The sequence below is a fragment of the Crotalus tigris genome, unplaced genomic scaffold, assembly GCF_016545835.1.
Source record: "Crotalus tigris isolate CLP2741 ecotype Arizona unplaced genomic scaffold, ASM1654583v1 scf7180000017564.2150845, whole genome shotgun sequence".
NCBI classification, from domain to species: Eukaryota; Metazoa; Chordata; class Lepidosauria; order Squamata; family Viperidae; genus Crotalus; species Crotalus tigris.
Window position 1 is genome coordinate 226115 of NW_024096475.1, and position 12833 is coordinate 238947.

Below are 12833 nucleotides of genomic sequence, written 5' to 3' on the forward strand. Positions count from 1 at the left end.
CTCTCATCAATTCCCCCATTTTGGGCTATTACTGATGTATCAGTGATTAGCCCAACTCTCATCACAGTGATATACAGTGATAGTACAGTGATAAAATATATTAGGAGTGGTTGCACAGCCACATATTCTGTTTTTTCTGTTTACTTTGTTGGTTCTAAAAAGTACAAATGGATAGACTAATTATTAACCTAGATATGCTACCGGCTTTCAATTTTAGCTTATTTAAATCCGGAAATCTTAGCCATTTTTTATTAATGTTATCTGCTCACATACAATATGAATTAGGAACAAAGGGGCAATGTATGCAGCATATTTTCTCCCAATCTAGATTATAAGAAATCTCATTTATCCCTTATATGAATGCAATCCTGAAGTTCTATCAATGTTGTGCTTTTCCCTAGAGTAGTAAAAATAAACACTTTACTTTTTATTTTTATTTTCACATTTATAAAAATAACCCACAATTATATGTTTTGATCGTCCAAACATTTTATACTTTTAATTCCTGAACCCTTATTGAAAATACAGAAATACAACCTCTACCTCAATCGGACTAGTATTTTTCTGGCATGATTGTTACAAATACGTTTGATATGTGATATGATACAAGATATGATGTGCTATGATATGATTGCTTAATGTTTCTTATTTAACAAAATTATATTGAGCTAATTTAACCTATCGTTATTAGGTATGACTATTGTAAGTTGGGTTTACTTAAATTCCCAATTTTGAATCCAAATTGTAAACTCTATTATTAACTGGCTATTACTGGTAATAATAATATGATCTTTAATTAAAGATAGATTAAAGATGTACATGGCAAGGATAAGGAGAGAGAAGAAAAACTGGGTTTATGGAACATATTCATTAATATTCTACTTTTTAATCCTTTGCCACGGTAGAAAATCTCATACTCTACCTGTGAATCTATTCTTAGTTTGACATGAACATTTATATATGGTACTATTTCTTATAACAGATCCACCAGAATAAAATATATGTAGCTCAGGGTTGAACTGTGGAATCCTTGGTGGTCTCTGAGCGTAGTTAGTTGTTTGTAGTTGTTTCATTACCCAACCAGGTAGCATCATGGATCTCATCAACCTCTGCCTCACTGCCTACTTTTGGTTTGATGTAGAAATATACAAATATTCTGTGCTAGTTGTCACTTTAATGGCTTTTGATGGCTTGGCTCCAGGTTTCTTCAAGGGAATATATCTCCCCAGTTGTTTCTACCCATCCTATCAGGCAGGATGGGAATGCTTTGGGTCCCTGTGGTTAAAGAACATAGTTGACAAGGCCTAGAACACAGGTCGGCAACCTGCGGCTCCGGAGCCGCATGCAGCTCTTTGAGCCTTCCCCGGTGGCTCCCAGCCTCCTCTGCCTTTGCAGAGAGAGACAGAGAGAGGCAATTGTGCTTCCCTGCTTCAATCTCTCTCTCTCTCTCTCTCTCTCTCTCTCTCTCTCTCTCTCTCTCTCTCTCTCTGTGTGTGTGTGTGTGTGTGTCTGTGTGTGTCTGTGTCTGTGTCTGTCTGTGTGTATGTGTCTGTGTAAAAGAGAGTGCACTCACAGTGTTCTCTGAGGAGCTGAAAAGCTTACTGGGCGGAGCTCCTCCCTTTGCTGCGTCTCTGCAGGAAGCAGGAAGCAGGAAGGGCAGGAGAGAGCTAGCTAGCCCAGCTAGGCTGACTCAGGAATTCTGGGAGTTGAAGTCCATGAGTCATAAAAGAGACGAGGTTGCTTACCCTGAGCTTGCTGGACAACAGCTTGAAGCTTGCCAGGTGAGCAGCAGATAGGAAGGGGGGGAGAAAGAGAGAGAGAGAGAGAGAAAAGAGAGAGAGAAAGAAAGAGAGTGGGGGAAGAGGAGTGGCAGACCAATGGCAGATAGAGAGGGAGGGAGGGAGAGAGACACAGAGAGAGAGACCCTTTTGACATCTAAAATGGAGATAACACTGCATATATCCTTTTTTTTAACCTGTGTGTGTATGTAATTTTATTCTCTTAAAGCATTCTCTTGGTCATCATTGTTTTAATAGTATGGATATTCCCAAGAGTGATATTTTTACTTTTATTTTTAATGTGTGTGTGTATGTGTATGTGTATATATATATATATATATACACACACACACACACATACACATACACAAACACACACCTATAATAAAGGTAAAAAAGGATATATGCAGTGTTATCTTCATTTTAGATATCAAAAGGGTTTTGCGGCTCCCAGTGTTTTGTTTTTGGTGGGAAACGGGTCCAAGTGGCTCTTTGAGTGTTTTGGGTTGCCTACCCCTGGCCTAAAAGATGTGTTTTTTCTGTTGTAGCCCCCATCTTTCGGACATTCTCCCTCCAGAGAACAGGATGGGTCCCACTACCTTACTGGCTTTTCATAAGTCCAGGCCTCGGGCCCTGACTATGTGCAGGAATCTATTTTGTGGTTAATTTAGTTATTATAATTGGTGTTTTATTCTCCGCTGCTATGTATTTAACTATTTATATTATTTTATTTGCTTCTATTTTTTTAAAAAAATTGTTCACTGTCTAGAGCAGGTGTAGGCAACCTTGGCTCTTTTATGACCCGTGGACTTCGACTCCCAGAATTCCTGAGCCAGCTGGCTCAGGAATTCTGGGAGTTGAAGTTCACGGGTCATAAAAGAGCCAAGGTTGCCTACCCCTGCTCTAGAATCACTTCATGAAGTAGGCAGCATTATAAAATAATAAATCAGAGGAACTCTCATGGTATCATCTCTCTCAGGATTCATAGCAGAGTCTGTAATGCAGCATCTAGAAACTATAGCACTCCCAGATATACTGTAAAGCCAAATGTATGGATCCAGTATGTAGACAGCACCTTCATCATAATAAAAATGATGAATTGTCTGCAAGCAAACAATCAAGTTTGGAGAGCACTGAGGACTCCACATTTATAATAGAGTATTACAGATGGAATACTAAGCATTTCTCATAGAATTAAGAATAATTAGGGCCATTCCATATTTGTAAAGTTTACAGTTGTTGTTCAAACTGCTCTATAGGGAGCATTCTTTATCTATTTTACATTTTTCAAAAGTTGTGATTGTGATAGTTATTACTTCTCAAAACCTTAGCTTAATATTTAGCAACATGAGATAACAGTTGTATCCCTTCTCAACCCCCGGCTCTTCACCTGGCCTGGTTTTTCAGAAACTAAGCGGTTAATTCCAATGTGGTCTGGGGCTTCTTCCATGCCACAGAATAGCTGGAATAATTTTCATGTAGTGATTATTGTTTATAGCCCTATTATGCAATAATGTATTTGTTAACTGGAGTTGTTATTCTTAGTATGTGAGGGCTAAGGCTTATAGATACCATTTGCATCAGCCTTTTTTTAAATAAAGTGATTGATTCTGAATAGTATAACAAAAAGTTTTGATGGGACATGTTTTTCTTGGAAAGTTTTCTGCAAATGCTATAATTTTGGCTGGGATCTGCATATGCTTTATGTTCAAAGCAATCTAGGCTTAATATTCTGTCACTGTAGCACAGTAGTATTTCTCTAGCGTGCAATGTAATCTTCTGCCAAATTGCTAACTTGTTTTGCTATCTTGCTCCCTGTTTTGGTTTTCCCACAATCAAATTATCTGTCATAGAACTAGGATAAACATTTGTTCTTTGTCTTCAGTAACTTGTTCTGAGCTTTAAATAGCAGAAATGCCACTAACTTGAATAATTTATTTAAAAGATGTTATACTCTAAACTGATTGACTGTGTTTGTCATGCAGAATGCATAAGTTTTTGCCTTCTGTAATGGATCACTGCTGCTTGTGTTTTGATTTCTCACTGAACTGGGGCACTGAGTTGGGATATTCTTTCTAAAATGAAGGTCATCCAAAAAACTAATCTTCTCATTTGGCAGTTGTGCAGCCCTTGAAAAAGACTAGGGCAAAGAACTCGTTCTGATAAGTCAAGGAGCAGAGACATGATGAAATTTAAAAAATGCTGGGGGAAGAGTGTGAGTTAAAGGTACTTCATACATGATACTTGATTTAGACAGGTAGAAAATATGCAGCACTTTTTATGCTGTAAGATATGCATAGCTATTTGTCTATGGCAGCGGTTCTCAACCTATGGGTCGCGACCCCATTTGGGGTCGATCGACCATTTTTCGGGGGTTGCCAAAGGCGGCGATCCGCCATTTTCTCCCCTCCGGGGGTGGCGCCGCGCATGCGCGCCGCCCCGCACATGCGCATAACGTTTGTGTGACGGGGTCGCCGTCACACAAACGTTGAGAACCGCTGGTCTATGGCTTAGAGCAGCTGCCAATCATATTAGGGATATTGATACTGTAGTATCCAATTTAAATGTATATAAGATCTATAAATAGATTTTGTTCATAAAAGACTTGTATAATGTATGTGCTTATGTTTCAAGAGTTTAAGTAGATAATGGTATCACTGAAGAAAGAAGAGTTTGTTTCCTGTATAAGGAGCATGATGGGTGATATGAATAGGAGAATTGGAAAAAGGGGGTAAAGAAAACTTGAAGTGAAAGAAATAATGAATAAATGAGAATTAGAAGATTACAATATAGAATGTAAGAAATCAGTTTTTGAACCCAATAAAACAGCCGAAAGCTCAACGCTTCTTTCAAAAATTAAATACAAGATGATGATGATGATGATGATAGCATTTAAAAACTTAGAACTAGGACCTCTAGTGTTTTAGGCTTTTAATGATCCTAAATTCTTTATGTTTTGTTAAAACCTCCATTTCTCAAGCAAGTGAATGTTCATTTTTAGATCCTTCAAGTGAATTTCTTCTCTCACTTCTTTTGTCCCAATAGGATGATAGTGATGGAATTCCGTGGTCAGAGGAGAGGGTGGTACGAAAAGTCCTTTATTTGTCCCTAAAGGAATTCAAGAATGCACAGAAGAGGCAGCATGATGGCATTAATGGCAGTCTCAAAGGGGTAAATGGTAAGTCTGTTCTTGGGAAAAGGGGTTTTGCTAGTTCATCACTTTGGAGTTACATTAGGAAAGTATGCTTGTGCCTTTTCTTTATCTTCTGCTGCTGTGGATAGACTTTTTCATTCTGCAGTGCTGTGTTTTGAGGAAGAAGAAATGCTGTGAATATTTTTTTTGTCCTCCTTTTCCTCTTCTTCGTTCCTCTTAATATAATGTTTCTCGATCTTGGCAATTTTAAGATGTGAACTTCAATGCCCAGAATATCCCAGCCAGCAAGCTGAAATCCACACATCTTAAAATTGCCAAGATTGAGAAACAATGATCTAATAGATAAATTGTTTTTTCTCTTAAACAAGGTACTGTGACACAATTAATTAAAGAAAGATATTATATGTTAATTCTAGGGAGCACATTATGAGGGGAATTTTAGAACCGCATTTGCCTAGTTAGAAATCCAGAAACAGTTGAATGGCTATGATAAAACATTTTTCATTGGACAGGGAATTATAGATGACTGGCGTCTTAGGTGGCGTTCTGACCATCATAATAATGTCTTGAAGTGCTGATTGCACTTGAGCACCATGTAAATGTGCCAAAGTGCTTCTTTCCTTTAAGAGGAAAGTTCAGTAGTTAAATGGAAAATGCACTCTTTATTGAAGGTTATGTAGCTTCAGTGTAAGTGTTTTGGGTTGAATTGCATCAGATCATCTGCAGGATCTGACATCTGATAAAGATTTATTCTGTGTTTTATTTATTTATATCCTGCCTTTATTATTTTTATAAATAACTTAAGGCGGTGAACATATCCAACACACCTTCTTCCTCCTATTTTCCCCACAACAACCCTGTGCTGTGAGTTGAGCTGAGACAGGATGACTGGCCCGAGGTTACCCGGCTGGCTTTCATGGTTAAGGCAGGACTAGACATAAACTCTCTCTGATTTCTTTGTCAGATAATAATGTGAAATATGTTCATATTTTAGCAGTTAACCACTGCTTTCCAAGGCAAGTCACAGAGTATGACTAAGACAGCATCTGGTTTCTCCCAGAGTAGATTTCACCCAGCTTTCTCACACACAAATATATCAACAACAGCATTTCTGCCCAAAATGAAATAAAATTTGCTTCCATATGTCACAGTATGCGGCTTTGGTGGAGTGTGTGTGTGTCTGTCTGTCTGTCTTGGTTCTTCTATTTGCAGAATGTATTGATGTTAGTGATGCTAGTTACTTTTGAGCCAGTTTGATGTAGTGATTAAAGGCATTGAACTAAAAACCAAGAGACTGATTTGTGTCTTGGACACAAAGACAGTTAAGTAATTTTGGACCAGTCATTCTCAACCTTGGAAGAAGATAATGGCACACCACTTTCAAAAATAAGAAAATTGCATGGACTTGTCCAGACAGTTTCCAGGAGTCTGGAATGATTCATTGGCACACAGACACATAAATAGTTTATTTTAGATCCCCATACATAGTATTGCACTTTCATCCTGAACTGTTGTATGAGATTGTGAGTGTGATGACCAATAACTGATGTGTTGGACTTCAGCTTCAATAATTCCTGGCTGTCATGATTTGAGAGCCAAAATCTAAATGTATTTGCTTTACTGTGAATTTGTTCCCTTGAGAGATTCAAAGAGTATACAAGGAGTTGGCAACTTTTGAGAGGTCTATCTTTCAAACATTTTGGAGGGCACAGGTAGCATTGTCGTGCCATGGTACCATCACCAGAAAAAAATATGGCTAAATTTGGGGAAGAAGTTTTACGATATGAAATGTCAGCCAGAGGCAAACTATTACCATTCTCATTCGTAAATCTTACCAAATTTGAAACATGCCTTCAAGTCATACCATCTAAACTGAGCTACTTTTTTGTTATTTTTTTTTAACGGCCCAGTCTTAGTGAAATGTGGGGCCACAAAAGGAGTGCTATGACATTGCAAGTTCCCTCCTGAGTATATATAGTTATTATTTCCTAATTGTTACAGTTGCTATGATATTTATTTTGTAAATGAAATAATAAAGATATTTCTGTGAAATGATAAGGAAACATCTTTGGCCTTTTACAGGAGACTTCCTAATCTTCGGAAGCAGGATAACATATCAGTAAATTTTGGAGAATCCATGTTGTATTTTTAAATGCTGCTATTTCTTCTATGATATTAATACGCATAGAATTTGGGACCGTTATGATCAGTTTTTCAGAGGCTCCTTCATAAGAGTGAATCTCATTCCCAGGAGACAGAGCTTGCTTTCTAATGTTGCTTTATACATGAAATAGATGGCTGTAAAAATGAAATACGGTCTTTAAGTATCCTTGGCTTTTATTCATAAGGTCATATTTTGTGTCTTCCCAACAGAATAGCTCATAAAAGAAATCCATTTTCCTCAAAAACAAAAACCGATTTTGTGTATTAACAAAACATTACTCTGGTTAAACAACAGGATATCTAAATGTCACATGTAAAGCACACATAGGATTAGGTTTATGTTCTTATTTTATGAGGGTTTTAGGTTCGTTATACACATCACTCCAAGCTATGGGTTGAACTAACCATAGTTAAAAAGTCAGGTATACCATGTTTTAGAAATACTTGTCTGGTTTGTTTATTGTATTGAACAATTACTCTGGTAAATTCAGTGACATCTGGAAATAGAGTTGTGGCATTAACTATATATTGTTAATTAAAAACATCATACCAACATAATGATTTGCAATCATTTCAAAGCATAGTCTGAAGTCTGGACATGGTTGAACTGCTTTGGCATCTGCCTGGCTGCTTCTGTATGCTATGCTGAGCACCTGAAATTATAGATTTGAAGAGATTGACCCAGCCAGTTCTATGTAATTTGGAAACAACAATTGTGTATTGCTTATGAATTCTTAGCGGGGAAACATTTACTGCTGTTCTCTATCACTAGATGGCATGATCTGCAGCTGACATGTTGTGTTTGCTAAATTTCTTTGTTCACCAATGCATTATGCCCCTAGTTGACGCATAGCGAAGGAAGAACAAGCCATTTCAGAATGAAAGCTAGTGTAGCTTACATTTAAAGATGTTAGCAAACTATTTTGATATAGGGGTCAGGTTCTTACCCCTTCTAGAAATTTTACCATCATTTGACCCTGTTGTCCTTCTTCTTTCCCAGAAAAGGTCTGAGGCTCAGGCATGCAAATCACACACATATTAGGCTCATCTTTCATCCTGGCCTAGCATCTGAGGGAAAAAAAAAGATCTTCACAGACTCCCAGAAGCCAGAAAGGTCAGGTTCCTTCTGATCTCAGATGAAGATAGGATTTCTTAGTCCCACAAGAGGGCATTTTTTAAATAATGGGGCCTGGAATATACCCACCCTTTAAGACTTGTGAAACAGATAGAGACCCTCAGAGATAGTCAATTTGCAAGTAACATGGCCCTGTGCCAAGCTGAGCTTTAAAGATAATCTCCAGCACCTTGAATTGCACCTTGCAGCATAATTGGAGCCAAGGCAGCAGACGTAACAACAGTGAAAACTAGGCAAATCTCAGTACACCCTAACTTCATGCACTGTTGCATTGTGAACCTATTGGAAGTTTCCAAGTGTTTTTCAAAGTCAGCTCTCTCCCCCCCCCCCCATATACAATAGTTCAGTCAGGATGTGATTAAGGCAGGAACGCAATGAACAGATCTCCTGGTCCAAAAACCGTTGCAACTGGTATACAAGGCAAATTTGTGCAAAAGTCTTCCTATCTATAGTTGCCAACTGCTCTTTGAGCAGGATTTGTGAGATCTGGAGGACTTCCAAATTGCTCATGAACTCTGTGGGTGAGGGGATGCTAGCTTGTCTAGAGTTAAATATGAAAAATCTCCAGTTGCAGGGGACCTCCAAACCCCAAAACCTTCCACATCGCTAGGGTTGAATTGTAGCCTGTTAGTCATGTTAGAGACCTGTAGGGATAGTTTCTGCCCAAATATACCTGATCTAGAGCAGCTTGGCAGAACTACTGCCATGTCATGTGCTTGTTTTGGGTTTGAAAAATAGTAAAATTACTATTTTGTGCACATCCCTAATTTACAGTAACAGAGAGTACTCGTATGAAATGGATAGATGTTTGTTGAAACACAGAGAAACTGAAGAAAAAGAAGGCATGGGAAAGAAGTTGGAGGAGAGGATGAAATGAATTGTTACATGGGCTGGCCTGGATCTTAGGAACTAAATACCAGAACAATGGAATTTAATAGGAGTCTCCAAACTTGGCAACTTTAAGACTTGTGGATGTCAACTCCCAGAATTCCTCAGCCTGCATTCTGGGAGTAGAATTCCACAAGTCTTGAAGTTGCCAAGTTTGAAGAGCCTTTGAATATAACATGCTTTTTCATTTTCCTAATGTTTAAAAAGTCTTTATTCCTATCCTAATATACCCTCCTTTAAAGCATAGCATCTGTTGTTTTTCATTAGAAAAATATGATGTGCCCTTTTAAATAGAAAAGTAAAATTGCACTCCTTTTTAGCCAACATGCAACATATGAATGCTTTGGTCTCACAGTATGTTTGGGATGAGTATGGCTTGGATAGGTTGTGAATGGAAGACAATGCTTTAGTCTTGTGACACTGCAGCTCTTATTGCTGCAAAGAATTTCAAAACTCAGGATAGATTGGTGGAAGAGCAAAATTTAGCCTTCGGGGGAAACCACTTTTGAGTGCCATGTGAGGAAAAGGAAGGTAGCCAAAACGGGAAGAAAATAAAGAGAAGCAAAGAAATCAATTCAGCCAGTATGATCAGGCCTCAGAGAGGTTTATTTCTAAACCTCCAGCCCCCCCCCCCCACACATAGAAGGAACATGTGAAGCAGAAAATTATTACTTTTTGAATGTTGTTCCTGATATGTTGCACATTTATAAAATGTGAAATTGTGAGCAATAACACAGTTAATTTCAAAATTCTAAACTTCAGTGCTTAGTACTTCAACATGTTTGTAGACAATGAGCAGTATTAAAAAAGCAAACTGTTGAAACTAATAATGTCAATGCTATAAGTAAAGAAATCAAAGGGACCTTTTTGACACCATTCTTTCTGTACTTATCCGTGCTATAGGCTGATGCATAGTTCTTATGCATATTTTAAATAGAATAGACACATTATTAATTGCCTTTATCTACCCATCAAGTAGTATTCCATACAAATGTATTTCTCCTTAGATTTCAGGATAGTGAACATTAAGACTTCTCTATTGCCAAGAATCTGTATGCTTTCACTTTAAAGCATTTTGTTTATTTTATTTATCGACCTTTATTATCTTTATAAATAATTTGTAAATAATTCAAGGTGGCAAGCATATTTAATATTGCTTTCTCCTCTATTTTTCCCCAGAACAACAACCCTGTGACATGGGTTGGACTGACAGAGAATAATTCCTCAAAGTTACCCAACCGGCTTTCATGCCTAAGGCAGGACTAAAACTCACACTCTCTTGGTTTCTAGCCCACTGTCTTAATCGCTTAGCATTCCGATTTTTAAAATTGGATGAAGGTAAACCTTTGCTTATTTGTCTTAGAAAGCAATCTGATATTTTCAGCAACTACTTGTCACTAATTCGTTTAGTGTGCAATCTGCTTCTTGAAACACAGCCTAAACTGCAAATTTCCTTTTCACATTTGAAAAAAAAAGAGGGAATAATAATAATAATTTAAAAAGATAAAAATAATAATGCAAAAGGCTGCTTTATTTAGAATAGCTTACATCCTGGGGCGAAACTTTTAACACCATCAAACGACAATATCTACCTATCCCAGGTCCTTGGGAAGGACTCGATAGGTGGATACAAACGCCAAATCCAGTCTAAGCATCTGGCTGAGTACAATAAACCATGATAATAAAAGATGCCAGTACAGGTAGTCCTTGACTTACGACCACAATTGAACCCAAATTTCCACTGCTAAGCAAGACAGTTGTTATGTGAGTTTTATCCTTTTTTACGACCTTTTTGCCACAGTTATTAAGCTAATCACTGTAGTCATGAAGCTGTCATTAAGCAAATCTGTACAAAATTGATACAAAATAAAAAAAGACTTGACAAAAATAGCTCTATAATAATGGAAAAATTGGTTGACAGTGTTGCAAAATATTCTTTTCAAATATTTCAACAGAAAATTGAATGGACTAAACTGAAAGTCTAAAGAGTATGTAATTTACAATCCAAAATGAAATGCTATGGTATTTAAGAATTTAACTCTGTATGTTTCCTTTATGCTGTCACTTTTTCCAGTTGCCTCAAAACTATATATGTGTATTGCATAGATATAACTCTAGAAATTAAGAATATAGTTTCATTCAAGAAAGTACAAATTGAACCAAGAATACAAAGTAAGAAGTGAAACTTCCAAATTTTAAAAATAAGAATGGGCCTCTATTTTGATTGCCTTAGCGTTGTTACTGTTTTAAATTCTATTTCATGCCTTAGCTGCTAGGTAAGCATCTTTTTAAAATATGAGAAAAAGTTAAAGTCAAGCAAATTTAAGTGAAATAGAATGTATTATATACATTGAAAGCTTTCATGATGTGTCAATTGTAAAACTTATTCAAATTTTAATTTTAAAAGCAAAGTACAGCCTTGAACCTAGGTACAGTATGATATTTTTCCCCTTTGGCGAATATGTCATTAACAAAAGTTTGTTCATCCGTCATGTTGGTTCTCTGTGTTAAATTAATTGTGAGCTGGGAAGAACAATCAGGAAAAGAAAATTGAATGTACCCCAAATGAAGAAAGTAAAGGGGGGCTGAGAAAAAATAATTTAGCCTCATAAATTGTAACTGTAATGGAAAGCCAAACCTGCTTTTGGAAAAGGAGAGCTAATTCAGATATTATCATTTATATTTTAAACATTAGCAGAGTTCAGAAACTATTTTTATGCATATGTGCTGTCTCTATTAAAGGCGGAACTCTGATCGTTGCCAGTTCCGTACTTTGAAATACCATTTCAATAAATATTTTTTAAAGATGACTCAGTATACTTGGGTATCTTTTCTAACTGGGGAGTATCATGGCTACACTGACTTTAAATCAACTTTCTGTTCCACATAAGACGTGCCCCACCCGATACTTGTATGGTAAAACACTAAAACTCTGAAACATAAAGCTGGATCTTGGTGAGACATTCTAAGTGGTAAAGCTGGGATTAAACAAACTATTACTAGCCTATATCATTGAATAGTAAATTATTCAAACTCAAGTAAATCCAGTTCAGTGCTGCTACAGCTGCCAGTGAAGAGAAGACCAAAGCTTCACTAAGTAGGTTAAATTATAGATTTAACGAGTTAAGGATAAGTTTTAAGAGATGAAACAGGTGCCTTAAGACTTAATTTTTTCTCATGCCTATTTTTTTTTAATGAACCTATCCTGGTAATTTCATGGTTGGATTTATAACTTGTGCTTGTTGCACAAAATTAATGTAGTCTCCAAGTCATAGATGCACTGCATTAGCGTGTACAAAGACAGCATAGAAAATAGAAAATTAAGGGATGAATATCTTACATGGTAATACAGCTAGTCCTTGATTTACAACAGTTAGTGACCATTGAAAGTTACAATAGCACTGAAAAAAGGGACTTATGACCGTTTTCACACTTACGACTGCTGCAGCATCCATGCAGTCACGTGATCAAAATTCAGATGCTTGGCAACTGGTTCATAGTTATGACGGTTGCAGTATCCTGGGGTCATGTGAACACCTTTTGTGACCTTCTGACCAGCAAAATCAGTGGGGAAGCCAGATTCATTTAACAACTGTTGTTACCAACTTTACAACTGGAATGATTCACTTAACAACTGTGGCCAGAAAGGTCGTAAAATGGGCCAAAACTCACTAAACAACACCAATTTTGGGCTCAATTGTGGTCATAAGTTGAG

At 37.1% G+C, this 12833-nt stretch overlaps 1 protein-coding gene across 1 annotated transcript in view; it reads left to right on the forward strand.

Moving 5' to 3' along the window:
* The first annotated feature begins 4823 nt into the window (after positions 1–4823).
* The window catches only part of JARID2 (jumonji and AT-rich interaction domain containing 2), a 115088-nt gene continuing 107078 nt past the window's right edge, over positions 4824–12833 (forward strand). The window contains exon 1 of the mRNA XM_039348760.1: positions 4824–4956. The gene's annotated coding sequence lies outside the window, so the exon portion shown is untranslated. The remainder of the gene's footprint in view (positions 4957–12833) is intronic.